Here is a 19,218-nt window from a genome sequence, read left to right on the forward strand (position 1 = left end):
CTCTCGGATGTCAAGCCCACTGTTATGGCCACTGGGTCAAGTGGGGAAAAAACAGACCTTGACAATGTCAAGGAGAGTGCGCCTGTTCAAGAAACAGGCGACAAAAAGAGAAAGGCGTCCCAGACAGAGGAGCGGCCGGATGAGTTCCGCCCTCAGCCGGCTGGTGAGCATGCGGACCTGATATTAGACGACTCACGTCCTGACCGAACAGTCAAAGTTGGGACGACTGCTCTGAGAAACCTTGGTGACGACTTCCACAATCTGTTGAAAGAATACAAGGACATCTTTGCATTTGAGGTCCATGAAATGCCAGGCATTAGTCCTGATCTGGCAGTACACAAACTCGCTGTGGATCCGAAAAAGAAGCCGGTACGGCAAAAGAAGCGGAACCATGGTGAAGAAAGAGGTCAGGCGGCAGCCGCCGAAGTCAAAAAATTACTTGATGCAGGGTTCATTCGGCAATGTTACTTCCCAGATTGGGTTGCAAATGTGGTGCTTGTTAAAAAGCCGAATGGCACCTGGCGAATGTGTGTAGACTACACAGACTTGAACAAGGCGTGCCCCAAAGACAGTTACCCTCTGCCTAAAATTGATAACCTGGTCGACTCAACAGCCAGCCATGCCTTGATGAGTTTTATGGACGCCTATTCTGGTTTTCATCAAATTCCTTTATGGAAGAAAGATCAAGAGAAGACGGCCTTCGTCACTGATCAGGGATTGTACTGTTACACGGTCATGCCGTTTGGTCTTAAGAATGCCCCGGCTACCTTCCAACGAATGATAAACACAGTGTTCTTTGATCAGATTGGGAGAAACGTCGAGGCATATATTGATGATATGATTGTCAAGACTAAACTTCAGAAAGATCATCTTACGGACCTCCGAGAAACTTTCGCCACACTCAGGCGGCACCATGTCATGCTCAATCCCAAGAAATGTGTATTTGGAGTTGAGTCTGGGAAATTTCTCGGATTCCTTATCAATCAGAGAGGAATAGAGGCGAACCCTGAGAAGGTACAGGCGGTCATTGATATGCAGTCGCCTCGTACCGTCCGAGAGGTTCAGAAGTTAACAGGTTGTCTGGCGGCCTTGGGGAGATTCCTAAGCCGATCAGGCGACAAATGCCTATACTTTTTTCAGGCAATTAAGAAAAAGGCAAGGTTTGAATGGGGGCCGGATGCTGAGGCCGCCTTCCAGAAATTAAAGGTTCACTTGCATTCCTTGCCGAGGCTGGTCAGCCCTTTGCCCAAAGAAGATCTCTACATGTACCTGGCCGTCTCTGATCATGCGTTAAGCGCTGTGCTCCTTGCTGAAAGGGACGGCTGTCAGCTCCCGGTCTACTTTGTCAGTCACGTACTGAAAAATGCCGAGTTGAGGTATCCCCTAGTGGAGAAATTTGGTCTTGCACTCTTCATGGCTGTTAAAAAATTGAAGCCCTACTTTTTGGCACATGCAGTCGTTGTGTATACCGACCAACCAATCAAGCGGCCCCTTACCATCATGGAGTCGTCAGGACGAATGATCAAATGGGCCATAGAAATACAGAGCCTCGAAGTTACTTTCGAGCCCAGAAAAGCAGTGAAGGGGCAAGCCTTTGCTGACTTTATTGTAGAGATGACTCGTCCTCCTGACTCTCAAGTTCCAGACCAAGTCTGGAAGGTATATGTGGACGGAAGCTCTACTTCAAATGGTTGTGGAGCAGGCGTCGTATGTCAATCTCCAGAGGGCGACAGGTTCGAGTATGCTCTACGCTTCAGTTTTCAGGCTTCAAACAATGAGGCAGAATATGAAGCTTTACTAGCCGGGATCCGCATGTGTAAGGCGGCAGGGGCAAGAAAAATAGACGCCTGTTCTGATTCACAATTGATAGTGAGTCAGTACAATGGCGAATACGAAGCAACACATCCGGCCATGATCAAGTATTTACAGGCGGTCCGACAAGCAGTCGGCTCCCTTGAGGATTTCCATCTGATCCAAGTGCCGAGATCAGAAAACAACCAGGCAGATGCACTTTCGAAATTAGCATCATCCGCCTCCTCCGATACTCCTCGAACTGTTTTTTGGGAAGTAATGGAGAAGAGAAGCATCGAGGAAAACCCTATTGGAATCCTAGACAGAAGCTCAACCTGGATGGATTCAATCAGGGCATATCTGACAAACGGTACACTGCCGGATGATCCTCAACAGGCGGCAGCACTGAAAAAACGAGCCTCCTGTTTTGAAATGATACAGGGAGAACTTCACAAGAGGGGGTACCTTCAACCCTTCTTAAAGTGTGTTACTCCTGAAAAGGGACGAGAGATACTAGATGATCTTCACTCTGGTTTCTGTGCTTCCCATATAGGTGGTAGGATGCTTGCTCAAAGGGCAAGGCGGCAGGGCTACTTTTGGCCTACTTTGGAAGCAGATGCAATGGAGATGGTGAAAAAATGTGACAAGTGCCAAAGGTTTGGCAAATTAATTCACCGTCCGGCTACTGACCTCACTACCATTCACAGCCCACTACCGTTTGCTAAGTGGGGCATGGACATTCTGGGTCCATATACGCCTGCTACAGGCGGCAGAAGGTATATACTTGTTGCCGTTGACTACTTCACTAAATGGGTAGAGGCGGAGGCTGTAAAGGGAATCAAGACGAAAGATGTAATTTCATTCATTTGGAAAAACGTCATCACTCGGTTCGGGGTTCCCATGTCTATGGTTTTTGATAATGGTCCCCAATTTGAGACGCCTGTTCTCAAAAGCTGGTTGGGAGACCAAGGAATTGCACATTACTTTGCATCCGTCGGCCGTCCACAAGTAAACGGCCAGGTAGAAGCCTTTAATAAAATCATCTCAGACGGTCTCAAGAAAAACATTGAACGAGCAGGCGGCCTATGGGCGGATGAACTACCACATGTTCTCTGGGCCATTAGGACGACTGAAAAAGGGGCGACTGGAGAAACTCCATTCCTCCTAACTTATGGTGCAGAAGCTGTTCTTCCAATAGAACACTACGAGCCGACTCTTCGAGTAATGCTGTATAACGAAGAGGCAAACTGGGAAGCCATGCGCCTGGCATTAGACTCACTTCCTGAAAAGAGGGGCAATGCTGTTTTGCGCCACGAGATCTATCGCCTGAGAATGACTAGATCATACAACAAAAAAGTACACAGGCGTCCACTCAAAGTAGGGGACTTTGTACTTAGAAAAATGGAAGCAGTTGGTAGGGCTAATGAGTCTGGAAAACTAACTCCCAACTGGGAAGGACCCTACCGAATCTATGAGGAAGTCAGGGACGGTACCTACCGTCTGGAAACACCAGACGGACAACCGTTGCCTCGAACTTGGAATGTAGATAACCTTAAAAAATATTTCTTCTGAGAGATGTAAAGTAAAGAGCTACTTAATAAAGTTTGCACTTACTATTTAATTGTATTACGAGGGGCATGCCGTCTGTACCTTTACAGTCGGCTACTCTCCATTGAGTTTTCCACTCTATCTTCTGAGGGGCATGCCGTCTGTTCCTTTACAGTCGGCTACTCTCCATTGAGTATTTTACTCAAACACTTAGCTAAAAAGATTAGGGACTGGCCGACCCTGTGCCTAACAGGCGCCTACCCTTCTTTTACTTAGCACCTACGTTCACCAAGAACTTACCAAGGCCACTGGCCGAATGATCAGACCAGGCGCCAAGCCAACTGATCAAATCTACAAAACTAATTCGACCTGTCCCAACATCATAGCAGGCGTCCGACGGCATCCCTCCGGATGAAATTCGTCGCAGAGAGCAGCTCCCTTTTGGGTGGAACATTGTTCTATAAACTAATTACACGGCACCTATACGACTGTCCCCAAGGACAACCCCGTAGCCGTTTTTGAGACAAGGATAACTCTATCACTAACCAAACCAGTGGTAGCAGTTGACATCTGAGTCAGATGACCGCCTGTATTACTTGGGATAAATGCAGGGGGTACCTCTTGAGTTAATAGCCAACAAACATTGGCGAATCAAGGGGTCTAGCCGGCCTACGCCGCCTGGTACCTCTACTTCTCAAACAAAAGTGACGGCGACTGAGTAACTCCAACGTTAACTCATAGTCACTCCTTCAAATTTGGTATAAAACCTAAAAAGTTTGAGTCGTCCGCCTGTTTCAAACAAACAAGGGCACTCAAACCCCTATTCCTTCTAGATAACCTATTGAGTTAATAGCCACAAACATTGGCGAATCAATGGGTCTAGCCGGCCTACGCCGTCTGGTACCTCTACTACTCAATCTAGATTGCGACAAAGACTAAGTAACTCCTAAGTTAATAGTCACTCAAACTTAGTATGGAGCCTAAAAGGTATAAGTCGTCCACTTGTTTTTAATAAACAAAGGCTCTCAACCAATACTCTTGCTAGGTTAACAAATTACGAGTTAAAAGCCAACATTGGCAATAAAGGGAAACAACCGGCACCCGCCGTTTGTTATCCTACTTAATTCCTTGGCAACTAGGAAAAACTATTTACTTGGTCAGACAAATTGAATAAATAGTTCGAATACCGATTGAATAAATGGCCGACTGATCATCTACCCTGGAAACAGACCACCAGTCGTCCAGGGGCATAGGCGGCATACTTACTATTTGTATCTGTCTTAACGTTCGGCCATACACAACAGTCGGTCTAGTGAACAAATTAAAAATACTTAGACAAATTTGGACCAAAACAAAAATTTGATTAAAAATGAGCCGGCCATTAAAGGCCAGCAGAATATTCAAAACCCCGGCCCCCTGGCCGGGTAATTACAAAGCAAACGGCACACAGGCCGTGAAAAAAAAATACTTAAAGCTTAAGAAGGGGGCAGTTCAGTATCAGCAGCTGCCGCCTGGTCAGCACTCTTCTTGCTGGACTCGGCCTTAGCTGCGCCCTCTTTTGATGCCTTACCCCCAAGTGGCACAAGCGCCACAACCGGCTCTTCCTCCTCCAACGCACCATCCAACGCCTCTTCTTCAGCAGCCACCAGGATCTGTTGATTATATGTTTCCGAACACTGGCGGTACGTTCTTTCCCATGAGGCAAAGTCGGCACTGGGGAACAGTCGCTCCCAGGTCATGCGCTGGATTTGAGCGGAGTCTTCCACCATCTCCCGGACGAGCTCTTGTTTCTCCTGCTCGGCCTTATCCGAGAGCTCTTGGGTAAGACTCTTCTCTTGGTTCACCAGGCGTTCTTTTACGTTGGCCAAAGATTTCTCCATGGCTTCGTAAGAGTGCATTTTTTGGCGAAGAGGTTTCAGCTCGGCCTTAAGGTTGGTGACGGTCCCCTCCAGCTCGTCAACCTTCTTTTGGGCCGCCTCTAACTGAGCCCGAACAGCGGCGGTAGTTTGCGCCTGATAATAAAGAAGATCAATGGTCAGTACTTCATTTTGGGCAATTTGAAACATTGCCTTATCACAGCTGGAGGCGGCCATAGCCTTTGCGGCCTTTACCTCTTTGTTTTTCCGATCAATCGGCTTGCGAAGGCTGTTGACTCGGAGCAGGGCCTAAGTACAAAGAAAAACAGGCGTCAGTTTCCAAACAGAAAAGTTAACAGGCGTCCTGGAACTCAAAAGCTCAAAAAAATGCTAAGTATACCTCAGCAAGGACCCCTGAAATCCCATCAAGGTCAAGGGTGCCGGCACCCCTGACCGCCTCCCTGTCAGATGGAGGAACTACTTTAACCATAGACTTGGCTACCTCAACCAAGTCAAGTCCCTGGGGGCCGGCTGCATTTAGTGAAAGGAAAAAACAAGTTAGACCTAGTCAAGAAGGAAGCAAGGGTGAGTTTTTACAAGTGAGTGTCCATACATCTAGGCGGCCCCGCCTGGGTTTTTGAAGAAGTGGCCGGCTGCTTCTCAGCCGCCACTGTTTTCCTGGAAGACCCAGGAGAGCTTGCAACAGTCGTCCTCCGGGCCTTGGGGTCCGGCTGTTGCGAGGAGGAAGCCCTTGGAGTGCCAGACTGAAAACAAAAAGAGTTAGTATATGCATAAGACAACTAAAAGAGGAAGAGTTTTCGAAGCTTACCAAGGGTGCCTCTTTGTTGGGGGAGTCGGCATACGACTGCTTCATGAGCGAGGCCCGCAACATGGCCGCCGCAGTCTTGGATGCTGTTATTTTACTCATGGCGTCAGCTGCAAGAAATAAACAACAAAGTTAGTAAAAATCCCAAGTAAACAGGGCGTGAAAAAACAGAGTATTTGTCAGGCCGGCTACCTTTAGAGCACCGACTGCCGAGGCCACAGGCGGCCAAGAAGTACTCGTCATAGAGCCACTTGAAGCTCGGGACGCAGTTTAGGGGTACTTGCTCTCGTACCCCTGAAGTAGAGTTCACCCTAGACTCTACTTTGAAGAGTCCTTTGTCTAGGATCTCTTTTTTAGCTTTTGGGGGAACAGGCGGCATGCTGCGGCCGCCTGCGAGAAGAGGCGGATCCCTATTCCACTTGTTAAAGCGTTTGTTCAGCTCCGTGTCTGAACCCTCGATAATAAGGAAGGTGTTCCGCCAATCTTTCCATTTGTTCGCCTTACCTCTCGTCATGAGGTAACCCCTATGGCTTGTTAATTGGTACCAGCCGGTACCCCCCGACTTAGGGGTCCGGCTGAGATAGTTCATGTGGGCGAAAGCCTCAAAGCTTGGCTCCACCCCGTACATTTCGCACCCGGCCACATAGCCGAGTACGTTTACCCAAGAGTTGGGGGCTAACTGCCATAACCCCAGATCATACCCATCTAAAATCCGCTGAACAGCCGGATGTAATGGGAAGCGCAGTCCAGCTTTGATGGCCGCCACATAGCAGCCAAAGCAGCCGTCACCATAGCTGGTACCAGCCGGCCAGACGACAGTGTCTTCTGGATCCGGCACGAACAGTAAAAATTCCGGGCCCATTTTGTGGTTAGCAATAAAGCTAACCACGTTGTCTTGCATGGTTGCAATCCGGCCCCGGGGTACCCTGCAGTAGTAGGGGGCGTTTTCCTCTCTGTAAGAGGCGGATGGCTCCGCCCAATTGTCCCCCTTCTCAACTGCATGAGAAAGTCTCGCCTCTTGTAGGCGGCTATGTTTTTCTTCTGAGCCTGGAGAACTGTGGCCAGAAGAGCTGGACTCAGACTCGTCCTCTGACGAGTCCGAGGAGGACGACTCCTCCCCTCTCCTAGAGGGGCCCGCCTCCTCTCCCTTAGAAGGAGCAGGAGGAAAATTAGACATGTCAACAGTAAGATGGGAAGGGAACACCTTGGCCCCTCTCTCAGAACTGTCGGCTTGACAGTCGCCTCGTTTCAATTCTACATCTGGCGCCTGGTCAGATGTTTCACTAAGGAGAACCCTTTGGGAGGAGCCGTCTGAGTTTGATATCATAGCAGTCTGTTTTGTTCTGGCCATCACGATCTGCATAGACACAGATACAGTCGGACTTTGTATAAAGGGCAAAGATGGGTCCAGAAAAGGGCAGGCGGCACTCCTAGTCCTAGATTCAGCCGTCCCCGGTGACCGGCTGATCACTAACTTAGGTCGTGTCGTGTGCTTCCATGGTGCCATTTCAAAAAATAAAAAGAAAATTAAGAGTAAGAGAACTGAGTTACCTGAACAAGTGACGGTTGATGAAGTCCTGGAAGTTCGGGTCAGTCGGCTTGTCAGAACAGGCGGTAGGCAGAAAAAGTCCGAAATGTCAGAGCAAGTTCAGGAGTCCGAATGTTCTCGCAAAGTTCTCAAATGTGAAAATGACCGAAGTCAGCACTTCCTTTTATAGGCAAAGTGAGAAGGCGAAGGGTCGCTTCCAAATTCAAAATTTGGGCGGGAAAATCTCTCGGCCGTTTGCAAGGTGACACCTGTAACAGGCCTTCGCCTGTCACCGTGCGACACCTGTCACAGGCGACACGTGACCAGTCACGTGCCACCTGTGAGGGGCAAATGATTAGGGGATTTTTATCCACCAATCACCGTCTGACAAGTGGACCAACCAGGTTCCGCCACGTGTCCTTCACGAAGGCCAACAGGGGCCTGCCACGTGTCAATCACAGATACGTCCTCTACGGACCAATTTAGACACGCCACGTGTCCACCCATGCCAAATGGGAAAACCGGCCATCAAGGCCCAAACCAGTCTAGAGGCCCGATCAGCCCTAGGTTTACCTTAAACCTAGAGAGTGGCACGCTTCTCAAGGCTATAAATACTTAATTAATCCTCATTAGTTGGGTAATCGAATAATCAAGTAATCAAGCCGAGAAGAACAGAAGTATTACGGAACACCAACAACCGGCTAATCTCGCTAACGACGCAGATTACCAACACTAAGCACTCTCACCTAGAGAGATCTCATTACTTTAATTTCTGTATTACTTACTCCTTAATCAGGTACTAACTTGACCGTTGGAGGCGGAGCTCTCAGGAGTCTCCGTTATTTTGCAGGTACAGGCGTCCGGTTCCAGTCTCGGAATTGTAACTCTCCCGCAGGACATCAGAAAACCCCGAAACAAAACCTATAGAGGATAAAACACGTTTAGGGATTACGCGGAGAAAACGCGGAGCAATCCCGTGTCACGGGGTGTGCACCGTGATACGGGAAGACATGCTGTGGCACGGTGGAGTTTTGCATCCAGATTCTTAAGCGTGTGGGAATTAAATGCGGAAAAGACACGAGAAAGCACCGTGACAATGTGAAAAATCATGTGTCACGGTACCATACCCCGTGCCACGTCATCATCCCGCGTGACGCGGGGAATTTACGCGTTTAGAAACAAGAACGAGAATTCCCGTGTCACGACACCAAGCACCATGACGCGTTGAGAATTCCCATGTCACGGTACCAGGCCCCATGCCACGTCACATTCCCCCGTGACGCGGTGGTATTTTTGCCTACGCGACGATTCTAGTTTTTTTACGCGTTTTTTAAAAATTACGATAACTTTTTATCCGTAGCTTAAAATAAGGAATATAATATATCATTGGAAATATTATCAAGTCTAATTTCCACCCCAATTATAATCAGGTCAAAATCATTTGTATATTTTACGATATGGCCGTTTTAGTGGATGGGTGTCGGTTTTAAGCCGAGTTTAGTGTTTTGCTCATAACTTTTTTGTCATAGCTCGAAATTGGGCTTATGATATATGGTTGGAAAGATTATTAAAATGTAAGTTCAGCTCGGTTTTTTGATGTGGATACAAAAAGTGGAGAATAGGTTATGGTTTAGGGAAATGAGCTAGAAATTGCATTGGTTCATAAAATATATTGGATAGAACATGTATTTAAGCACTCAAAAGATAACATACTCAACCCGACCAATAACGGCGGTGAAATGTTTTCCATCATCGGGTTTGGTTTTGGGGAGAAATTTTTAGGTGTCTACACTTACATATTCTTTTTGAGTGGGCACCTCAACAATCATAGCGGAAGTTTCCCTCAACTTATTAAAGAAAGAAGTAAAGCCTTCATTCTCTTTTTGTCTTAGCATCACAGGTTGTCAATAATCGGTTTTGAATTGAATATTTGTAGACACCCATTTGTGTCTCCCCAAAAACAAACTTAGTGATGAATACATTTCGCGTCGAATCATAATCGAATGATGTGAAAGTGTGGAAAATCTAATGTTGTGGTCAGTTTTTATAAAAAAAATCTTTCTTTCTGTTTTTGAAAACCTGGTCTATTTTATGAGAATAGCCAATCCAGTATAGTTTGATCCATGACAAAGGTCCAATAATAGTGTAGTTGGATTGGGCTCGAAAAGCGCTTTTCTAACAATGTATTATAAGCTTAATTTTATGAATAATGAGGAAGTTATTGCCAAAATACTAAACTGGGACAGATTTGGTTCTTTATATGTGGCCCAATGATGTAGAGGAGGGCCTATTATATATTATCATTCCTAATACAATTAGGAATGATTATAGTATTCTAGAATCTTCTAGAAGGTTCTTTTGAATCCTAATGGGATTAGGATTGATAATTATGTTTTATGAGTTTTATTTGGATTAAAAGAAGTGTTTTAAATGAAATTACAATTTTATACTTCGTACGCATTTTACGACTTTAATTTATTGAAAAATAGATTTCGCGTTGAAAACGTGTGGAATACCTTTCGCCTGGCGAGAAGTTTGTCGCTGGCGACAGAAGCGTGTTCTATTCCTTTTCGAATTCTAATTTGTTTCGATCGATTTCGGACTATTTTCTTATAAATAGGGTCCCTGGACCTCCGTTTTTCAAGAACCAGAGTTCTCTAATTCTTCTCTCTCTATAAGCTAAAGCATATTTTCTCTCTCCCACTTTCTAGCCTAGCCTTTTACAAACACAATTCCTCATACATTAGCACTAGACACACCTAGCCAAGTTCGAAGTTGCCTTCACCCTAGACGTGAAAGGTTTGATATTTCTGAGGGTTTGGTCCCAAATCTCTATTACAATTATTTAATTTAATTGTTTATTTTATAATTTCCTTGAAGTTACTAACGTGTATATTTTGTAATTAGAAAGAGATACGAGGCATCCAAGTAAGTGCTTTAATTGTTTTATTGATATTATGATATAGAAATCATACTTAGATTGTTTTTTTGATTCCTAATATCATGTTAGTATCATGTTTAGGGTAAAGACTAAGTTTCTTATATCAATTATGATTTCTATGATGATTCATATTTCTTTCCTAATATCTTGTTAGTATCATGTGAAGGCTAAAGCTTTGATTTTATTGTTTAGTGACATGCTAGGGTTTGTTATTAATCTTGTTAATATCCTGCCTAAGGTCTTGCTATTATTATTCTTTAATATGATTATTTTAATTATGATTATAATGATTATGATTATGAATATTATTATTATGTTGCTTGATATTTATTATTGTTATTGATTGATCACGCCTTTTATGCATGTTTAAAGGTAATTCGTACTTGTAATCACGCTTAATAAGATAATTAATAATCTTGTTTAGGTTTATATGATTATAATTCAAGTGATCGCCAATAATAAGATTTATTTGTGCATTTAATATTCAACCAACATAGATTAAACAGGTTTAGCGTTAATCTAATGATTGTATGTTAGTTAGAAAGCGCACATGAATACGAAAAGAATAAAGTAGAGGCCTATTATTATGGCAAGTTCTTTCTTTTTTAGATTAAATTTGTACCTTCATCCCCGAACTTCCAGTCTTGGTTCCAGACCTATTGGAGTTAACGATCTCTTGGATCGTTAAGGGGTGTAACCTTAACCATGTGAACGGTTTAGAAGTTCCTAAAATTTGTTGGAAAATCTTTTGCTTTAGCTTCCTTCCCTTTGGACGCCACAATGCTTAAGTGTATGATCACAGTGGGATTCAAGTTTGGGGTAATGCTTGATATATTCCCCACGGTTTTTGGAGACACCATTGGGAAGGATTTCTATTTTAATTCCTAAATTTTTTTTTGAATGAGTAGATGAGACTAAACAAGTTCTAAGTATTTCATGTGCGTAATTTTGATTAACATTATTAGCATAAGCATAAAAAAGGTTCTCATTGGAAAGACCATCCGTAATGAGTAAAAAATATAGGATTTTAACATGTAGGAAATTTGATGAATATCTTTAACAACTAGAATCGAAATAATACTGCGACAATTTGAAAATTCTAAGAATATAGAAAGCTGCTGAGGCATGTAGGAACTAGCGTCTAGAAAATAGCATTTGTCGCTGAAAAAATGGTCTTGTCACCTGGCCACAATTTTGTCGTTGGCGATAGAGCAATTTTCTGGTGACGGACTCTGTTGTCTGGCGCCGTGATTTTCCAATACCGAGCTAAAAATCTACCTTCTTATTTTGACTAGTTCTAGCATTATTGGCTCGATTCTACTGTCTAATTAAGTTTTTCTCTCTTTTCTAAAACCCATATGTGTTCTACATATGGACATAACCCTCTGAGAATTCATGCTCCATCTACCCGATTAGACACTGTGAGCAACAAAGGGTACATCCGAGAATGTTAAATTCGCCAAACCATGGAAGCGAGTTTAACTCGCGGGGTCCCATCCACACGTGCCAACTCTTCCAAATATAAGGCTTCCGTGCGGTGCATCCAGACTCATAACCATATACCCTCTTTGACTAACCTACATCCCAAACATTAGAGAACTAGAGCCATGGTTAGGTTGCAAACTCATTGCATCATATTGTGCCTACTTGACTACTTATGCATTATTTGTTGTGCATACTGTATATGTTTTTTCTTAACAATTTGTTTGACTTGTGATTAATTATAATTAAACTAATTGATAAATAAATGGAATTTTCCTAATTAATCAATTAATTAATTTGAGTAATTAAAGTTTAATAAATTAATCAAAACTGACTTAATATGACTTTAGGCCTGTCCCCGTAGAGTAAAAATACTGAAAGCAATCCCAGATTAATGTTCCAGTAATAGCGCCAAAATCTGGGATGTAGTGACAAACGCTGATGTGCAACGTCGTGCAACAATCTTGTCGTCTGGCGCTGCACTTCAGTGTGTGTCGACAATCCTGTTGCTTCGGCGACAGTTCAGTTTCATGCTCGAGTCATCACAATGAGTCTAATTAAACAGTTTATTAATCATTTTAATCATTTTCTTAATGGCAGTAGTCCTATGGTCATATAAAAGAGTCAAAGCATGTCACTTGCACTCACAAATAAATCACACACTAATAAGTACGTACACTTTGACCATGTCTATAGAGTTTTATATGCGCGTGTTTTCCGTCATTTTTTATAGAGGGGACCAATTCATTCCTATTGTCGTCTTACCGATTGCATGTTGAATTGAGCTTGAGCCAAAAATAATAAAATAACACGTACTTTATTTCAGCACTTGATCAAGGAGAGAAGAGCATTTAACCGAGACAACACCTTTGGTAAAGAATCGCTCTTTTATAAAACAAAAAGGGTTGTAATAATGGCCAGTGAAAAAGAAATTTTCTTAAGTAATATTAGTGAAAGTTCATCAAGTCTAGAAGAGGCTGTTCAGGAAGTACAAAATACCGTTGTCACGCTTATGGGTGCGATAGAAGGATTAAGAGATTGGATAATGGTTATCGAACAGTGATCTCATTATCAAATCCATAGAGGCCATGATCACAATACAGAACGACGTTTCATCCTCAAAGATCGCGTTCAAGACCTCATTGATACAAATCTCCTCCATGTTCTTCCAAGCAACACGAGGACCAAGATTAGTAATGATGACAACAGTGGCTTGTAAGGAAAGAAGAACGACTATCCTTCTTCTTTTGAAAACACCTACTCTAGTAAAAATGTTGGTACTTTTGACCTTAATGAAATCTTAGCCATGGATAATCGAGGACTTAGAAAGCAACTAAGAAAGGATTTCACCCCTAAGAAATTAGCTACGATGCGGGTTTCAATCAACTCCATCCCAAGGGACTCATTACTCCCATTAGACCCATTCAAGATCCCCCACCTGAGAAGAGATTGCCTAGTTGGAACCCAAATGTACACTGCAAGTACCATCAAGGTGGGGGTTATACTATTGAGGGTTGTTGGAAGCTAAAGGAAGGTATCTAATATTTGATCGACAATAACAGGCTTCTAATACCTCCAGTTAGCAAGAACACCAAGTGACGATAAGGTAAAGGACAAGAGGCAAGCTTAAATGACAAGATTTCATGATCTCTTTTCTATTTATTCTTTTCCTTTCCCTAATAAGTCTAGCATAAACACCTTTTATTTTCCTTAGATATACTTTATAGGTTTTTTCTTTTTTCCTTTTTAATAAAATGAGCATTTATTTTCTTGCATATGATCATTGCATTACTTCGCAAAAAAAAAAAAAAAAAAAAAAAAAAAAAAATTGTGCCAAACCAAGCACAAGGTATACCAATGATTTGAGGCACCCCTTGTAGCCTATCATATCATATTTACCCTTTAAAATATACAATCCTTTCTTTATAAACCACATTGAGCCTCATCTAACGATTGACTTTTCTTTTTGATCCCACATCTACCTAACCTTGGGATGGGATGGTGTGTAACTTATGCAATTTAAAAATCTTGATGATTTAAAAAAAAAATAGCAAAAAAATAATAACACTGTACAAAAGGGAAAGTATTCTAATGTCATTGATATAAACATGTCTTTGATATAACACGTCTCATATTGCGTCTCTTATCGAGTGCTCGGTACCATGCCTGAGAAACATGAACGCCAAGTGAGTGATAGACTACGTGATCGGGATTTCCCACATTTATCAAAAAAAAGGTTCAAAATAAAAAAACGCAAAAACAAAAAAAAGTGAGCGAAAATAATAAAGAAAGAGCTCAAAAGTGAGAAATGTCAAGCATAATAATATAAGGATTCAAATGCAAGGTTGCACACTTTAGGGGCTTATCTAAGGTCTTGAGCCTTTATCCCCTTCTTCTTCAAACCTTTAGCATAACCACGTTACAACCCTTAAAAGACCTCTTTAAGGTATACACAAACTTGTGCGAGGTTTGGCTAGAGCTACGTTCGGCCTGATTCCTAACGGATACGTAAGCAACCTCACAAAGTAATGCGGCCGTCATAAAAATGCATTCATATTTGCGTTCATAATTCACTACAAGAAAAAGGGGAATTAGCAACTGATATTTGCGACTCCCATAATAATTAGTCACAAAAATAATTTTTGCGACTAAAAAAGACGAGTAGTCGCAAATTTTGCAACCGATTTTGCAGTAGTTGCTATGCGGTCGCTAATTACTGTCTGATTTTTGTGACTACCATAATAATCAGTCACTAAAAATATTTTTGCGACTGAAATAGACGAGTAGTCGCAAAAATTGCTACCAATTTTATAATAGTTGCTATGTGGTTGCTAATCTGCGACGCTCTTATAACAATTTGCGACTAAATTGTAGTTGCTGGTGTTAATAATTTTGAAATCATTTTTTTTAAAAAAAATTGCGACTATTATTGCAACTAACACGATAGTTGCTACTCCCCCTGTCCCTAAATTACAATCCTCCTTTCTATTTTTGGTATTCCAAAATTACATTCCTCCTTTCTATCTTTGGTAAGTTTTTTTTAGTAAATCAACTCTCTTTTTTTGTTTTATATTTAATGCTTTCTCACTCATCCTTACCTAATCTGACTCATAATCCTTGTGCCAAATTACAATGAATATGATTGGTTAAAAATTTTCAATTAGGAGCATGTGATTGGTCCTTTTTTGCAAAGGATTGATGACATGTAGTCATGAGTAATAACTATCCTATCTTTGTACTTCCCATTGCATTATCTAATTATTGTTATTTGTCTTATTCTTCTCTCCTTAATTTCCGTGTAAATTTTCAAAGAGAAATGTAATTTAGGGACGGAGGGAGTACCATTTCTTTAAAAGTTATCAAAAAAGAAATAAAAAACCCTTAGTATAATAAAGTTGTTGCCGCCAATAAAACAAGAACTATCACTCCTTATTCCTTATCGTCCTTGCTTGCACCAAAAAAATACTTCTATTGTACTCCGTAAAACAAACCCCAAAACAAAAATTTGTAAACCCCTCTCTCTTCTCACACTACGAGTCTGCGATAACTACACTTAAGCGCATTTGAGATTTCTCATCCATTGAAGCGACTTTGAGCTTTCTCCTCCATTGAAGCGGCTTCTCAGATAACTACACATACTTTAAGGTTTGTTTTCTAATTCATAAGCTGAATTTTGCTTTTGATGTATTAGGTTTTTACTCATGCTTTTGATTAGTGAAATTGTGGTGCTAGAATTTCGTTTTGTCGGGATTGGGTTCAATTATGTGTGCTTAACTAATGCTTATTTGGATCCCTTTCTGAAATTTCAAGCGAGCTTCTATAGTTTTTCTTGGTAAAGAATGGCTGAATTGTGTGTGGTTGTGTTTTTCCGCAATTGGACTATCTTGTTTTTGTGAAATCTGATTGATGATTATACAAATTGTGAAATTGTGTTCCTTCTCGTGAAATAGAAATTGTGTTTATGCAATTTTCCCGATTTTATTTGGGTATATGGGAATAAAGTTTTGATTTTTTTCAACAATAACCAAACCCTTAATAATCTGTACATTGTTTTTAACTCTTAACTCCTAAAAACCTTGATTAGGTATGTTTACTGCATGTTTAATAATTTATCTTTTTTAATATATGAGTCAATGATTAATGTAATATGTTAGTTCTTCTCTAAGGAATTTAAGCCATTTCTCAACTCAATAACTAACACATGTCACAATTGCATTAATATGCTAGGGACAAAAACTATCCCTCAATCTCAGAGGCACATGAAAGAATGAATAAATAAAATGAAATTCATAATATCAGGCTATCAGCTTTTGATTAGTGAAATTATGGTGCTAGAATTTCGTTTTGTCAGAATTGGGTTCAATTATGCGTGCTTAATTAAGGCTTTATAAAACAGAAGTAATGTTTACATGAAAATTATCAACATTAATCTTTATAAAGGAACCCGTGGGAGCACACCTGAGATTCTTTTCCCTAATAACACTTCCACCTCTCTTCCCATGTCCCTCACTGTCCATCTTAACCATCAGCCCCCAACGTAGCTTAGAATTCATTCGGGCCCTTCCACTCATTCTCAAAGAGACCCCTGTTCCTAGCTCGTCAAATTGCATAAACCAAGACCACCCACCTTCTTTCCTCTACCCCCAGCTTCTTAAAAACTTGCAGCACCCAGTCAACGAAAGAATTTAAAATGTGAATTTATCCAGATGACTTATTCATACCCATTTATTGATCCGTAATACCAACCTTGTTGAATCCAGAAGCAAAAAAAAATGTGTAAACACTGCTGCAGAAGCCACAGGATAAAGTATTCTTCCAAAAATATAGGAACTAGATATCTTCCACTATTTTTGTAGAGTCCAAAGAGGTGCTATAAACACTACCTTATCCGCTATTTTTTTGTGACTGAAAGCCTGGGTAGAAGTTAGATCTTCCATTATTCCTGAACTTCTGAAAAATAAAGTCTGCACAACTTCTTAGATGATTAATTTTGGGTGAAAGGGTGAGGCCGTGAGGTAAAGGTAGGAATGTGAGTCTTCAATTGACGAGATGTTATAATGAGATTTTATGGCTTTTGATTATGAAAGAGAGATGATGACAAGTCATGTCATGGTCAACCATGATAATTATGGAGAGTGGAGGGAGAGACAATGAGGTGGACACAATATAGGAAAGGTTTTATCTTGGAAAATGTAACTACTTTTTTTTCTTGAGCAACATACTACTATTCTTTGTAATTTAACTTTCATAGATTTAAGATTAGTGTCATAGTAGATTTTTATTGAATCTTTATTTTGCTAAATGTCGTTGAATTTTAAAATTATCTTACTAGTTTATAATGATTGTATTGAAGAGGTGGAGAATTGAATGGTTGTGTACTTTTATGACTTGATGGAAGTTGGGCTGCTCTTTGTTAAATAAACCTGAAATAACAGGTTCTTATGTCTTGTTTCATTATATAAACAAGCACACTACAAAAAGTAATATAATCCTTAATTGCATTAATGATAGTATTTGTAAAAAAAGTTAGAGATTATTTATGTATATTATGCTATGTCGAGTTAAAATTATACAATTTACATGTAAATTATGTGCAACATACATATACCTTGAGACCTGAGTACGATGCTAAGGATAGGAGATAATTTGACAAAAAAGTCGGGGACCGACTTAGGGGTACATTGAACCAAGTTTACAAAATGGCTCTTCACAAGGAAGTTAGTCTCAAGAATGACACTGATCGAGCTGAATTCATAGATAAGCATAAGCATCATGATTTTTTGAAACATCCTAACCAAGAAAACATTAGATAAGTTTGACCCTGGCCATCGCCTAGGTAGCGTATCTTCTCCTTAGGTGGTTAAAAAAATTGGTAAGTGTATGATTTCAGTGGCAAACTTATGAATTTTAATATAAGACTGAAGTAAGTAGAAACTTTTTAGTCACTAAGAGATGACTATAACTAATTCTTATTACAATTGCTCTACAGTCCATGTCCCTTTTTTTATTATTTTTTTTAATTTTTTTAGTGCTAACAATTTCTTCTAATACAAGGCAAAGAAAAAGGATGGAATTTTAACAACAGTTGTTGAAGTCTATGAGAGCACCCATTTTGTATGTGTGGGAAATGATGAAATTGAATTGATGGGTGACAAGAATCATCAAGTCATGGTATGAGTATACTTATATATTTTACTAATATTACAAAAAAAAATATATGGTGGTTAATGTTTAGGGATATTATAGATTGTTTATTTGTTTGTTTGATTGATTTAGAGGATGAGAATAATTGGCCAGCATTAATTATAATGTGGTATGGCATAATGTGAATTCGAACAGGTTTATTTTGAAGCTATACCCTATTGGAGGGAATTCTTCAATTTACAAAGGAGACTCTGCCGAAATTTTTACTAATAATTGCTTACAATAATTATTTTACTATAAGTGTTGCATTTTTTTTAATAATTACTTTATTTTATAAATGTTTTAGTCTTATAAGTTTTAACATTTGAGATCATAGTCACTAATACATATCTTAGTACAGGAAGAATACATGGAAAAAGGATTATAAGAACAAAGGAATTGAGATCAACCCCGATAAAGTCTACTTGGAGGTTGTAGGTGGGCAAAAGAAAGGAAAAGTCTGCGGTTTAGGGAGTGCTTCACAAATGTACTACAAGAGCAATCCTACTTCTCAACTTACTACATCATCTTCCACTCCTTCCATGATTTCTCAACTAAGCTCTCAAGTTACAGAATTCAAAAGGATGGCGGAAGAAAACAATTAGTCATATGGATTTGAATATTGTTTTTTAAAACATTAATACAAAATTGATGATATGTTAGATATTTGAATAAACTTAACATTTTTGTTATTTGAATTTATGCGTGGGTAGCTTTTGTTTAGAATTGATATAGGTCGTCGCTAAATTATGGTCTCTAAATATTGATAGTCAGTTGCAAAAATTTAGCGACTGCTTATTTGTTTTAGAGACTGATTGGTTAGTTGCAAAATAATTATTCTCAACAGTCTCTAATCTGTCGCAAAAATTTTGTAGTCGCAAAATTTTGGTCTTGTAGGTAGTTGCTAATCCGTCGCAAAAAACTTTAGTCTTAATAGTCACAAATTCGTCGCAATAAAGCTAGTCTCCGTAGTCGCAAAAAGTTTAGTCTTGTAGTCGCAAAAGTTTGCCAAAGTAGTCGCTAATCCGTCGTAGAAGTAGTTTTACAACATTGGTCTAAGTAG

General features: G+C 40.5%; 1 long non-coding RNA gene across 1 annotated transcript; it reads left to right on the forward strand.

The window, feature by feature from the left end:
* The first annotated feature begins 15,284 nt into the window (after positions 1-15,284).
* On the forward strand, positions 15,285-18,962 carry LOC110715253. Its single transcript, XR_002510276.1, has 2 exons — positions 15,285-15,617; positions 18,517-18,962. It is a non-coding gene; the product is annotated as an uncharacterized LOC110715253 (long non-coding RNA).
* Positions 18,963-19,218: the final 256 nt, after the last annotated feature.

This window comes from Chenopodium quinoa, unplaced genomic scaffold (assembly GCF_001683475.1).
Source record: "Chenopodium quinoa cultivar QQ74 unplaced genomic scaffold, ASM168347v1, whole genome shotgun sequence".
Taxonomy (NCBI): Eukaryota; Viridiplantae; Streptophyta; class Magnoliopsida; order Caryophyllales; family Amaranthaceae; genus Chenopodium; species Chenopodium quinoa.